The sequence below is a fragment of the Vombatus ursinus genome, unplaced genomic scaffold (assembly GCF_900497805.2).
Source record: "Vombatus ursinus unplaced genomic scaffold, bare-nosed wombat genome assembly UNPS02014848.1, whole genome shotgun sequence".
Classification (NCBI taxonomy): Eukaryota; Metazoa; Chordata; class Mammalia; order Diprotodontia; family Vombatidae; genus Vombatus; species Vombatus ursinus.
The window spans coordinates 835,191-848,667 of NW_020954626.1; positions in this window are offsets into that span (position 1 = coordinate 835,191).

The following is a 13,477-nucleotide window of genomic DNA, read 5'->3' on the forward strand; positions in this document are numbered from 1 at the left end:
TTTTCCATTTGTCCAGTTTTGCTCTTTAGGGCATTCTTCTGTTCATTAACTTTTTGGACCTCTTTTGCCATTTGGGTTAGGCTATTTTTTAAGGTGTTATTTTCTTCAATATTTTTTGGGGTCTCCTTTAGCAAGCTGTTAACTTGTTTTTCATGATTTTCTTGCATCACTCTCAGTTTTTCCTCTGCTTCTCTTTCTTGCTTCTCAAAAATCCCTTTTGAGATCTTCCAAAGCCTGTGACTGATTCATATTTTTCTTGGAGGCTTTGGATGTAGGAGCTTTGGCTTTGTTGTCTTCTTTTGGTTGTATGTTTTGATCTTCTTTGTCACCAAAGTAAGATAATATAGTCTAACTCTTTTTGCGCTGCTTACTCATGACCCCAGTCAATGACTTGAGTTTTAAACTCTTTGTTAAGGTAAAAGTCTGCTTCCAATGTGAAGAGTGTACTTTCCCAAGCTTCGGGGGTTTCCACAGCTGTTTTCAGAGGTACTTCTAGGGACTTGTAAATTTTCAGTTCTTCCAAGGTGGTGTGATAAGGGATGGGGTGTTTCCTCTCCACCACCACAATAAGCTCCACTGCACCAGCGTTACTCCTCGCCCCAGGACCGCCCCTCAGAACTGTGACCCAGATCCAAGCACAGGCAAAGCAAGAGATTCCTGCCTCAGCACTGGCAAAGGGATCCATGCAATCCCCCTCTGATCACCCACTTGATTCCCCCTCAATCTGTGGGCCACAAGCTCTGGAAAAAGCTGCGGCCCTGGGCTGCGCTGGAGACTTGTGGCTGAGACCTCGCTCCTCTCTCACCACAGTCACAGACTTTTCCCATTGACCTTCCAAGTTGTCTTTGGCATTCAGGGGTTGAGAAGTCTGGAAACCACCACAGCTGCCCGCGACTCAGTCCTCTGAGGCCTGCTTCAGGGTCACTGCAGCCTGCACGCCCACACTGAGCTGCTCTCCTCTCCCCACCCGGCGTGATATACCTTTCTGATCAATCATCCAGGCTATCTTTGGCTGGAAATTTGTTTCACTCTGTCTTTTTGTGGGTTCTGCTGCTTTAGAATTTGTTTAGAGCCATTTTTTTGGGTATTTGGAGGGCTATGGGAGAGAGCTCAAGACAGCCACTGCTTTCCCTCTGCCATCTTGGCTCCGCCCTAGAAAGGGGTCATTTTAATCTTTTCTTCAACAGAACATAAATAATAGCTTATGTCCTTTGACCTAGAAATCCTACTTCTGGGTTATACATTAAACATGTCAAAGACAGAAAGGCCAAAACATGCCCAAACAAATACAATAGCACTATTTTGTGGTAGCTAAGAACTGGAGAAAAAAAAAGGAGATGCCCATCAATTAGAGGATAATTAGACAAATTGTGGCACATCTATGTACTAGTATGTTTTTGTTCCACAAGAAACAATGAAAATAAAAGGAGTGATGTGTAGTAAGACTGGAATGGTAGGCTAGAGCCAAGTAGTGAAGGGCTTTAAATATAAGACAGAGAACTTTGTTTTTGATCCCAGAAGTAATATGGAGCCACTGGATGGGTGTGACATTGTTGGACCTTGTGCTTTAGGCCTATTCCTCTGGTTGCTCTATGGACGATGGAGAAGAGAGGAGAAAAACCTGAGACAAGGAGAACAGTTAGGAATCTATTGCAATAGTCCCAGCAGCATGTGGTAAAAGACTAGAGTAGCGGCCAGGCTAGTGGAGAAAAGGGAACACATTTAAGAGACGACTAATGTGTAATATCATATAAGTTCATTAAAAAAAGATGCAAATAAAATGCTATGTGAGAGGTATAGAGTGGGGGCAGATATGGGAAGTGGGGTGATCAGAGAAGTCTTTGTATGTACTTGAAAGAAAATGATACCAGGTAGCATTAATAAGTGCTCATTTGAATAAATAATTGTGGTTTTTAGAGTTGGAAGGTCATCTTGTTGAACTCTGTCATCTTACAAATGAGAAAATGGAGGCAGCTAGGTGGTATTACAGTGCTGGCCTTAGAGTTAGGAGGGGCAGCTAGGTGGTACAGTGGATAAAGTGTGGGGCCTGGAGTCAGGAAGACTCATCTTCTGGAGTTCAAATCTGGCTTCAGACACTAGCTGTGTGACCCTGGTCAAGTCACTTAACTTTATTTACCTCAGTTCCTCATCTGTAAAATGAGCTGGAGAATGAAATGGCAAACCACTCCAGTGTCTTTGCCAGGAAAACCCCAAATGGGGTCATGAAGAGTCAGACATGACTGAAAAACGACTGAACAACAACAAATAGAGTCAGGAAGACAGATAGGCATAGGCTTGCATGGAGCATGCTGGCACACCCTGTGGAAATATTCCTTGTAGCCCTTGAATAGATAGGATTGGGATGGGCCAAAGGGAATGCTCCCACAAGGTGTGCCAATATATCTAGCCTACATTCTATCCAGGCATATGATTCTGAATCATCTGGTTTAGTTATAGGTTTCACAGATTAATAAGGTTAATGATAAATTAAAGAGACTAAGAACACCCTGAGGAAGGCAACCAGGATATGTGAAGGGACTTGAGTCCATGTTATATGAAAAAATCAGGTGAAAGAACTCGTACTGTTTTACCTTGAGAAGAGTGTAGAGGGAGGGGCAGTATGACAGCTCTATTGAAGTATTTGAAGGGTTATCAACAGAAACAGGACAGCGGATAGAATACCAGGCCTGGAGTCAGGAGGACTCATCTTCCTGAGTTCAAATCTAGTCTCAGACACTTACTAGTTGCGTCACCCTTGCCAAGTCACTTCACCCTGTTTGCCTCAGTTGCTCATCTGTAAAATGAGCTGGAGAAGGAGATGCCAGGTATGGCAGATACCTTCAGGTATCTCTGCCAAGAAAACCCCAAATGGGGTCACGAAGAGTCAGACACAACAGAACAATGACAACAAAAATCAACAGAAGAGGGATGAGACTTTCTACTTGGTCACAGAAGACGACCCTGGAAAAGCGTATAGAATTTGTAAAGGGGCGAATTTAGGCTTGATATCAGGAAAACCTTTCCGATGATTAGGGGTGTGATTAGGGTCATTGACTTCCTTGGGAGGTAACAGGCTTCTTCCTCATGGGAACTCAAGTAGAGGATGGATGACCACAGGCTTAGTGTGTTATGGAGCATAATTTTTTTTGTGTTTGAATTGGACTACACAGCTATCAAAGTCCCTTTTAACTCTGAAATTCTGCAATTACATGACGTTTGTGGTTTCTTAAAATAAAAGAAGTTAAAATCCTCCCAAATTACATTACTTGAACCTAATTACATTTGGAAAAAAATAGCAAATCATACACCAGTTTTACCTCGATAGTAGCAACAAGACCACTAGGTGCCTTTAGGGTCAGGGATGATGAAGATCGCAGTTTGAAACCTGACAGACATTTCCTGGCCTTAACAAACCAATTAATCCTCTGTGGGCCCTCAGTTTCTTCATCTGGATTCAGTGGCTTCTGAGATCTCTTCTAGTTCTAAATCTGTGAGCTATGAAATGAGAAAGAATGTATGTAAAATACTTTACAAATGCTTTAAGAGGAGAAATCAGCCTCTGTGATGATGTGTAACCTGACCAGAGGAGAATTTATGACCTGGACCTTCACACCTGAATCTTTTAGAAGTCATGCACTCAGTCCCTAGAGAAATTAAAGCCTTCTTTCTTACCTGACTGCCCACCCCCAACACACATACATACACTCCCCCAAACAAAACTCTCTTTCCTGGTCACAAAATCTCCTGGATGTAAGCCCTTTGAAGGCAGGGACTGTCTCTTTTTTTTAAAAAAAAGAAATTATTTGCATTCCCAGAACCCGACACAGAGTAAACATTTGATAAATGATTTTTTTTCATTCATATAAATGTGTGAGCTATTGTTATAACTTGTTCTGTTATGCAGGAAATTCTCAGTTGATGGGACGATGACAAATATTTCAGTCTTCCACTCTGCTAAAGTTTATAGGATGAAATGAAATGTTTGCTCATCATGACCCTTCAAACAAGTACTGACGTGAAGCCAAGTGTAGCAAGTCAAATGGCTCATAAATTCTGCATATTTTCAAGGCCAGACTAGCTCATGCCATATCCCTTGGATTCAGATCAAGTCCAGTCCAAGGAAAACTTTCTAATAGGCATTATCTTGGGTAAGAAGGGGGATATCTAAATCCAGAAGGATGTAGAGAACCCAGGTTATTTTTCAGTTCCTTTTTTCCCTGCCCCTGTTAATGGGGCTTTGGTTGAAACTGGGGGAGCCTGAAGGTCTTCTTGTGTTGTGAATGCCTTTTGCCTTCTTGTTGTGACACCTCAACCCTGAGGAAAAAAAAAACTCAATGCAAACTGAATTTATTCAGGGTCTTTGGAATCAAAATCAATGGGAGCAAATCTCCCCCAGCAGAGCTTCAAAGTGGACACGAAACTAATATTTGAGTCTAGAATTAGATCTGCCCCAGGACTACAGGGAGCTGAGAAGCCATTCAGGCATTGATACTCAGCTCTGCCTTATGCTTCTAAAAATACATTCCTTGCTTTGCCAAAGGCATCAGAAAGTCAGCTCTGAAATCCTGCTGCTATATTATCCCAGCCTCTCCTAGACATGGGTTCCTGCCAGCAGACAAGCATGGCTTTCTACTTGAGATCTTTAAGACTTTCCTGTTCTAATGGAAATATTCGTGATCTCATGTGTGTATTTGCAGAGGCTGAGGCTGCCAAATCTTTTTGCCAGTGAAGGAAGAAGTCATATTTCATAGCTTTGGTGCTGCCGGTTGATGACTTTTTTTTTTTTTTAAAGCTCCACCGAGTGGTTTTCGTGTACAGTGATCTGAGAGTGTAGCATATTACAAATTGGGAGTATGTATTTAAAGAAATGTATGAATTCATACACAGGTGTTAGGACTTTATCCTTAGACAGCTGATATTTATATTATATGTATGTGTATATATATGTGTGTGTGTGTGTATACATCTCTCATCCTTTTACATTTATTATATGTGTGTGTGCATGTGTGTGTTATAATAAATGTAAAAGGATGAGAGAATCCAGAATGATTTGTGGATAAGGAAGAGAAAAGGATTAGAGAATGGATGATTTGGCAAAGTGAAATAGAATTGTGTTTTTAAAAATGAACATAGAACTGGTATCAGAGAGAGGTACCATTCCGTAGTGGGTTGGCATTAGAATCAGCATGACCTGGTTACATGTACAATCTCTGGCACATACTGGTTTTACAAACCTGAATATGTCACCAAACATGCCCTACAATAACTTTCTAATACTACATGCTGTAGAAATGTTACTTGATCTGCACTGTTGTCATTCAGTTGTGTCTGACTCTTTGTGACCCTCTGGACCATACTGCTCCAATACCGTCCATGGGGTTTTCTTGGCAAAGACACTTGGAGTGGTTTGCCATTTCCTTCTCCAGATCATTTTACAGATGAAGAAACTGAGGCAAACAGAGGTGACTTGCCCAGGGTCACACAGCTAGTGAGTGTCTGAGGCCAGATTTGAACACAGGTCTTCCAGATTCTCCAGGTCCAGTGCTCTATTCACTGAGCCACCTAGCTGCCTCCAACTGATCTGCATAGGTATAACTAATTTTCTTATTTGAGGGTCCCTTCATGGATGAAATCTTATGTCGAAGTGATTTTCCTAAAGCACAGGTCTGACCATATTAACTCCTTCCTTCCCCCCTTCTACCCAACTAAATAACCAAGTATACACAGGAGAAAAAAAAACATGCTAGAAACTATACCTTTAAGCAAGTATTTGGCTGGCATTATGGCAAAGGTTGAGTATATAAAGACAAAAATAAAATAGACCTTCCCTTTAAAGAATTTACATTCTACTGGGGGAAACAAATACATAAGCAAATAAATTAGTATAAAATATATAGAAAATAATTTAAGGGAGGGAGTGAATACTAAATGACTAGGAAGGACATTGAGAAATCAGTTTTCAAGATATGTGAATTACAGATATATTATGATATCTAATATTATATATACATGTATATATGCATACATTTACTTACATGTAGCAGGTAACCCAGAAGTTTTGGAAAGCTTTAAATGAAAGATGCACACTAACTTTATGTCAAGGAAACAACAGGGTTAATAGAACTCTCTGTCACAGAACACTGGGTATGGAATTCTGACAATAAATAGACTTTCTAAAATAGTTTTGCTTTTTTTCCCTCCCTTGAATCCATGCCCTGCCTCATACACATCAACTGCTGAAAATGCTGATGACAATGATGGCTTTCTTAATGTAAACAACAAAAACATTTTTTGCTATAATGAATGCACCCTGGAAATACACACTGTGCTTAAGAATATGAATCCAATGAAGGAACAAATCCATAGCATATGTTTAAGTCTCTATAAACAAAAAAGGCAGAACAAAACAAATATTCACCCTAAAATAAACAGCTTAAAGAGTCCAAAGCTCATTTAGTCATTAGGTCTCCATCATTTAGCCAGAGTTCACACTTGGGCAGTTTGGTGCAGTGGGCAAGGCCCTATTGCACTAGGTAAAAGATGTAGTTTAGAATTCAATCCTTGGTCACTTGAGGGTTCAAAGATCAACTTCTCTAAAGACCAGTTTTTTCATTCATATAATAGAAATAATAATATTGGCATAACTCTCTTGGAAAGTTTGTTAGCAAAGTGTTTTGTAAGGTTCAAAGAGTGATATAGGTATGAGTTTATATACATCAAGTAAATTTGATTCCTTTAAAATACAATAATTTCCTCTGAACAATATGGGACTTAAAAATGTGCTTAAATCACAGGAATTTGTTGACCCTTTCAACTAGGCAAATGGGTTTTGTTTGCCCATTTTTAGTTCCTCCGCAGCTTCTGAGAGGTATCCTTCCTCTCTTTCTACAGGAACAGAATTGAATACATTTAATCAATCAGGAAATATTTTTTAATCATCTACTAAGTGCCAGACACTCTAAGTGCTGGGAATATAAATATAGAGGTGAGAAAGTTCCTGCCTTCAGGGAGCTTTTATATTCTGTGAAGAGTGATTTAAAAAAAGGTTCATAGATAAGTAAATACAGGATGGATACAAAATAAAAATAATTTGGGGTCAGTTAATTGATCAAATTCATTTGTCTCGGGTGTTCTGAAGAGATTTGCCTAATGTACAGTTAGGAGTTGCATAGCTTGGTCCTGATTAATGAAAATAATGAATTCCCAGAAGTAGTGACATGTATTCAAATTTGTACTCTATATTCATATGTACACACATATAAACATATTTTACACACACAATACATATATGCATGTGTGCATGTATGTGTATATATGTACATACTCAAATACATGTATGTATGCATGTATAATTGGTTCCATGTCAATGGAAATACATAGAGTGAATTCAAGTAATATAACCACTTCAAGGGATTTATTATTCAAATTTGGAAGTCCTTACTTCTTACCTACTGACCACTACCATATACTGCCATCATTGTAGGGGTTAGTACAATGGCTCTACCATCCCCCTCGCTGTGCTCCAACCCCCCACTCCAGTAAGTTAGGAATTTATTTTGTCTGCTTTCTGCTCTAAGACTAAAGTCAAGTGTACATATATAGAGGCAGAGTGGCCACAATTGTTATTGTCATGAGTGCAATTAATGTCATTTCTGGATGTTGGGCTCTACTACAGTCTGATATAGAGAGGGGACAGTAATGTGCCCTGTTGGTGGTCATAATGAGCTGTAATCAATTAAGGTGTCAGATAAGACAGTGTCTGTAAAAACAATCAATGGAAAATGGAACAATATTCCCTGCAAAGCCTTCCCCAAGAAACAGATGGTTTAGAGCAGTTTTTTCAACCTCTAATAGAAAAGAGTTCACTAATCGTATATAAAAATCTTTGTCAGCTGCATGATGACTGAGTTTTATAATGTAATATTATCTATTTTTTATTTATTTTGTTAAATATTTTCCAATTACATTTTAATCTGGCTCAGCTACACTCAGAAGTGCTATGGGCCACGTGTGTCTGCTGGCGTTGTGTTTGACACCTCTGGTTTAGAGGACACAACACAGAAGGCAGAGCCTTAATAAGGAATTTTTACACTTAGGCTCAAGTGTCACATTTTGCATTTGGGGCAAGAGTGTTTTGTGTGTATGGTGTCGGGGGAAAGAGGGCGGCAAGGGTGGGGAAAAGTAGGAAATTCTTCATAGCAAACAGACAAAAAAAGTCTGCAACATAGGTAAAACTGTATGCTAGTGGGGGTGGGGGAACTGGCTGGAAGGTAGGGAGAGGGGAGCTCATATTACCACCATGTGGTAACTTCTTATCATTGTGTATTAAGAAGTTATAATCAAGTGAGAAGTTCTAGGAATCAGAGCGAAGAAACATGGCAGAGAGTATTTGGGTAAAGGTCAATGGAAGGATAAATAAAAGTGATTTTTTTCATTGAAGTGTACTACAGACCACTTAGAAGGAATCAATAGATGAGGAGTTTCTGAAATAGATCACAAGCCTTGCATAGAGGCCTTATATGGTACTGATGGGAAACTGCAATTATCCAGATATCTTCTGTAGCTTTCTCACTCTTAAAAGCAGAGTATCTGATGACTTCTTGATTTGCACTAGTGATAATTTCATCCTTCAGAAAATGGAGGAACCTATAAGAGGAAACTATTTTGGATTTGATTCTCATTAACAGAGAGGAATTCTGGTTGATAGAGTAGAAATGATAGGAACCCTAGGAGAAATGTGACCTTGAATTTGTGACAAGAGGAGAGGAAATCTAGGCATAGTCTGATACATACCCTTGATTCTTAATAAAGCAGAGGGCTCATTAAAAAGATAAATAGGATCTCATGGACCAAAAATACTATAGGGAAAGGCAGCCCTGGAGGGATGGGAGAAACTCAAGGATGGAATTTTGAAGACATGAGGAGAAACAAATCTAGCAGAGAAGAAAAAAATGAGATTTGTTTGAAGAGTCCAATGTAAATGCACAGAGAACTCATCTACCAATTTAGATTTTTAAAAAAGGAATATTCATAAGATGGAAGAAAGGCCAAGTAATAGAATAAACAAAAGAATGTGACATAGTCCTATTAAAAAGTATCAGAAATGCTGGTAAGGTCAGCTGGCAAGGGAAGCTAACACAAAAGATTTTTTTTTAAACAGCTGTTTTAGGAGAAAATGGAGGGGAAAAAAGGTTTAGGACCTAGGTTAGGGTAGATGAGATGATGATAGCTGACAAAAGAGAGAAGGAAGAACTACTCCATTCTTATTTTGCTTCTTTTCTTTTCTCTCTGTCAAGGAGAATGGCCTTTGCATTGGAAATGATGGAGTTAAAATGATTAATAAAAAGTTGGTATCACCTAGCTGCCTTGGATGAATTCAAATCAGCTGGGCTCAGATGAATTATAGACTTCGGTCCTGAAACAATTGGCAGATGTGATTGCTGGGTCATCATCAGTGATATCTGAAAAATCATGGAAAATAAGGGAGATAAATTGGAGAAAGGCAAATGTATGTATTTCCGCCCCCCCTCCCCCCCAAAAAAGAGGGAAGAAAACAGAATCAGGGAACTCTAGGCAAGGCAGCTTGACTGGTGCCTGGGAGAATTCTAGGAGGGATCATTAAAGACGTGGTTAGGAACCATATTGAAATGGAAGTAGTGATTACAAAGAGGCATTATGACTTCATCAAGAACAGGTCATGACAGACTTCTGTTGTTGTTCAGTCATCTTCAGTCATGTCCAACTCCTTGTGACCCCATTTGGGGTTTTCCTGGCACAGATACTGGAGTGGTTGGCCATTCCTTTTCCAGCTCATTTTACAGATGAGGGAATTGAGGCAAATAAGGTTAAGTGACTTCTCCAGGGTTACAGCGCTAGGCAGTGTTGGAGACCAGATTTGAACTCAGGAAGATAAGTCTTCCTGACTTCAGGTCCAGTACTCTACCCATTGCGCCACCTAGCTGCTCCATGATAAACTAATTTCCTTTTAAAAAATGACAATGTATTTTCCTTTCACACCATCTACATTTCCCATTGTATCCTTCTCCCCTTCTCCTGAGAGCCATACTTTAACAAAAAGAGGGGAGAACAACAGTTCCACAAAACTAGTTAACACCATGAAAAAATCTGTCATTTTATATAGTGTTCCACACCCATAGCCTGCCCTATGCAAAGAAGGGAAGGGGGTGCCTCTTCATATGCCTTCTTTACTGCCAAGCTTGGTCATTATAATTTGCCTGCAGTATCAATTTTTTTATCCATTTATATTGTTAGAGTCATTGTGTATTTTGCTTTCCTGGTTCTGTTTGCATTATTTTCCATCAATTCATGTAAATGTGCCTAGGCTTCTCTGATTCATCATATTCATCTTTTATTACATGAATAATAATATATACACAGCGCAGCAATATTCCATTATGCTCATGAACTACAACTTATTTAGTCATTCCTCAATCAATGGGCATCTTCTTTGTTTCTGCTTCTTTGCTATTGTAGAAAGTGCTGTTATAAGTATTTTGGTGTATATAGGTACTTTATTTTTACCATTGATCGCTATGGGGTATATTTTTAGCAGTGGAACCACTGAGTTGGATATGAGTATTTTAGCCACTTTCTTTGCATAATTCCAAACTCATTTATTTCTTATGACGGGATTACTAAAGTATTAGAGAGTTGGCCTAGAGGGGGATGTTGTGGTTATGATTTACCTAGATTTTAGCAAAGTATCTCATATTCTTCTTATGGAGAAGACAGAGAGATATGGATTAGATGATAATTCAATTAGATGGATTTAGAACTATTAGGATGGCTAGATTTCAAAGGTGGTTGTTAGTGGTAGGAGGATTCCATCGAAATCCCCCAAGAATTTGTATTTGGCCCTGTATTGTTTAACATTTTCATCAATGACTTGGAAAAAAGATTATGTGACATGTTCATCAAATTTGCAGGTGAGATAAAAGGGAGGGATAGTTAATACCTTAGATGACAGAGTAAAGACCCAAAAGGATCTAAGCAGATTAGATCATAGGGTTGAATCTAATAATCTGGTCTTAGTGAACCCATGGAGCCTCAACCCCTTGAGTATTGAAGCTTTACATATAATCTGTAATGGAGTTTTCACATAGATATATAAATATCTGTGGGTGGGGTGCAGAAGATAGGGAAAGGTGGGGAAGAGAAAGAGAGGACAGAAAATGAGAAGAGGGAATGGGAAGAGAGGAGAGCAAGGTGAAGAAAGGGAAGAGGTAAGAGGGTGGGAGAGTGGGAAAAGTATGATAATGCTCTTTTTTAAAAGTCTGATAAAATCTTTTTAACTAGTGAAAAATGCCCTACTAGTCAACTATTTTGAAAATCTGAGGTTCTTATAGTGCTTCAAAGGACATTGCTGCATTCAAACGTGATACTGGTCATACAGAACCTAATGATGTCTTCTCAGAGGAGACGACTATTAGGAGAATCAACCCAACTTATTACCTGGCCTTGTATATGATATGGAGGAAATGCCTTGACAGATACTCATTTTATGAAGAGCCACACCATACAGCAGAAAGAACATAGGATTTAGTGACTCCTCACTTAACTTCTCTAGGCCTCAGTTTCCTCATCTGTAAATTGAGGGGGTTGGACCAGGCAATCTCTAAGGTCTCTCCTAGCTGTTAATCTATGATCCTCTGAACTCAATAGAAATGTGAGCTATACTTTTGAATTGTCACCTCCTTTCTACTTGGATACAGGGTACCTCAAAAAAGAAATGAATAGGGTAAGGATATAAGGATGGGCCCAAAGCTTAAGATAGCTTTATTGGCCATATACACATGATAAAGGCAGGGACTGGGTAAAGCAATGCGAGAATAGTAAGTTCCTTTTACCCTTACCCCACTTGGTCTTGCCTCAGTCTCTGCCTCATTCCCCCACTCATATGTTGAATGGATTTTAGAATCGAAAACCTTGGGGGGGAGGGGGGGATGTCTTAGACTTCAAGGGACCTTGGGCAGGGTTTTTTAGAGGGGAAAATAGCCACTGGAATGAAGGCTAATTAGGTATAATCCAGACATGGCAAATAATTAGGGATGTTTTATCCTAAACTAAATTGAGGTTTCTTACAGAAAGACCCTAGTCCCAGACCAAGAAAGTTAGCTCTAAGATAGACTAAACCTGAGGGCATTAGCTATGAAGCTAGAAGACTCTACTTTTAGTTTAAAGAGTTTGGCACTTAGGGCAAAGCATCTCTGGCTGGAAATAAAAGGTTATTTTTTTCCAGGACTCTTAAAGGAAAATAGACTACTCTAAAGATTGGCGAGGGTACTAGGAAGGAATTTTTTTTTTCCCTAGGAAGACATTTACAAGTCCCTGGCTGATAACTGTTGCTTTTCTAAATGTGCTATTAAAGATTTGGGGCTTTAAAAAAGTAAAAAGATCATGGAAGAACCCACTCTTCTCATAAGAAAGAAACAACACCAAAACCAAGGACTCAAACTGTAAACAATGTTGAAGCAATCATAGACTTTAGACTAATTGCAAAAAGGTTCTTGATCAATTTAGCTGTCTTTAAAAGCATAGGATGAATTGGAATGACATTGCATAAGAAGTGTTTGGATTGGCTGAGAAATTCCGGCCATGCTCTGTAAATCATCTGTAATGTAGCAGAACTGATTCTGATCTTTAGATTCAAGCACTTTGCAGCTTAAATAGAGGAAGCTTTCAGCTAAGCCCCTGAGAAGTAAAAATCCTGGGGGGGGGGGGGGGTGCAGTAAGGGAGTGGGAGAAGGGGAAGGGCTCTTGAGGTCCTGGTCTCAGATTTGTACCATATCCCCTTGACCAGAGAAAGACATCCTGAGAATCAAGGTGTCTGGAGAATTTGGAGAATGGAGGGGAATAAACATTTATTAAGTGCCTACTATGTGCCAGACACTGTAATGAGTGCTTTATAAATATTGTCTCCTTTGATCCTACCTAGTGGGTAAGACCTATTAAGACTGCCATTTTAGAGTTAAGGAAACTGAGGCAAACAGAGGTTAAGTGATTTGCTAGGGTCACATAGCTAGTAAATGTCTGAGGCTGGATTTGACCCCAGATCCTTCCTGACTTCCAGCCTAGTGCTCTATCCACTGCACCGCCTAGCTGTCTTTTGGGCATCTCATGAGCATACCAGCAACATCCCTGGAAAATCTGATCCCAGTGTCTGTGTCATAGGCTGAGGATGGACTAGAGGTGATTAGTGAAGACAGATTTGAGGTTCTACAAGAAATGTAGCAGAAAAGCTATACTGCACCTAAGGAGAACATCTCCAGATCTTCTAAGATATGAAAGCTACCCCTTTGGCCACATGTGCTCCAAACTTGAGCCCATTTTCCTGGACTCCATACATACTGGTGGGAGAGTGTATCACAGATTTTTGGGGGGACATTTTGTACTGATCTATTTAATTAAACAGCCATTTCTAAAACCCCTTTAAGTATGGCTGGCTACTTCATAGCAA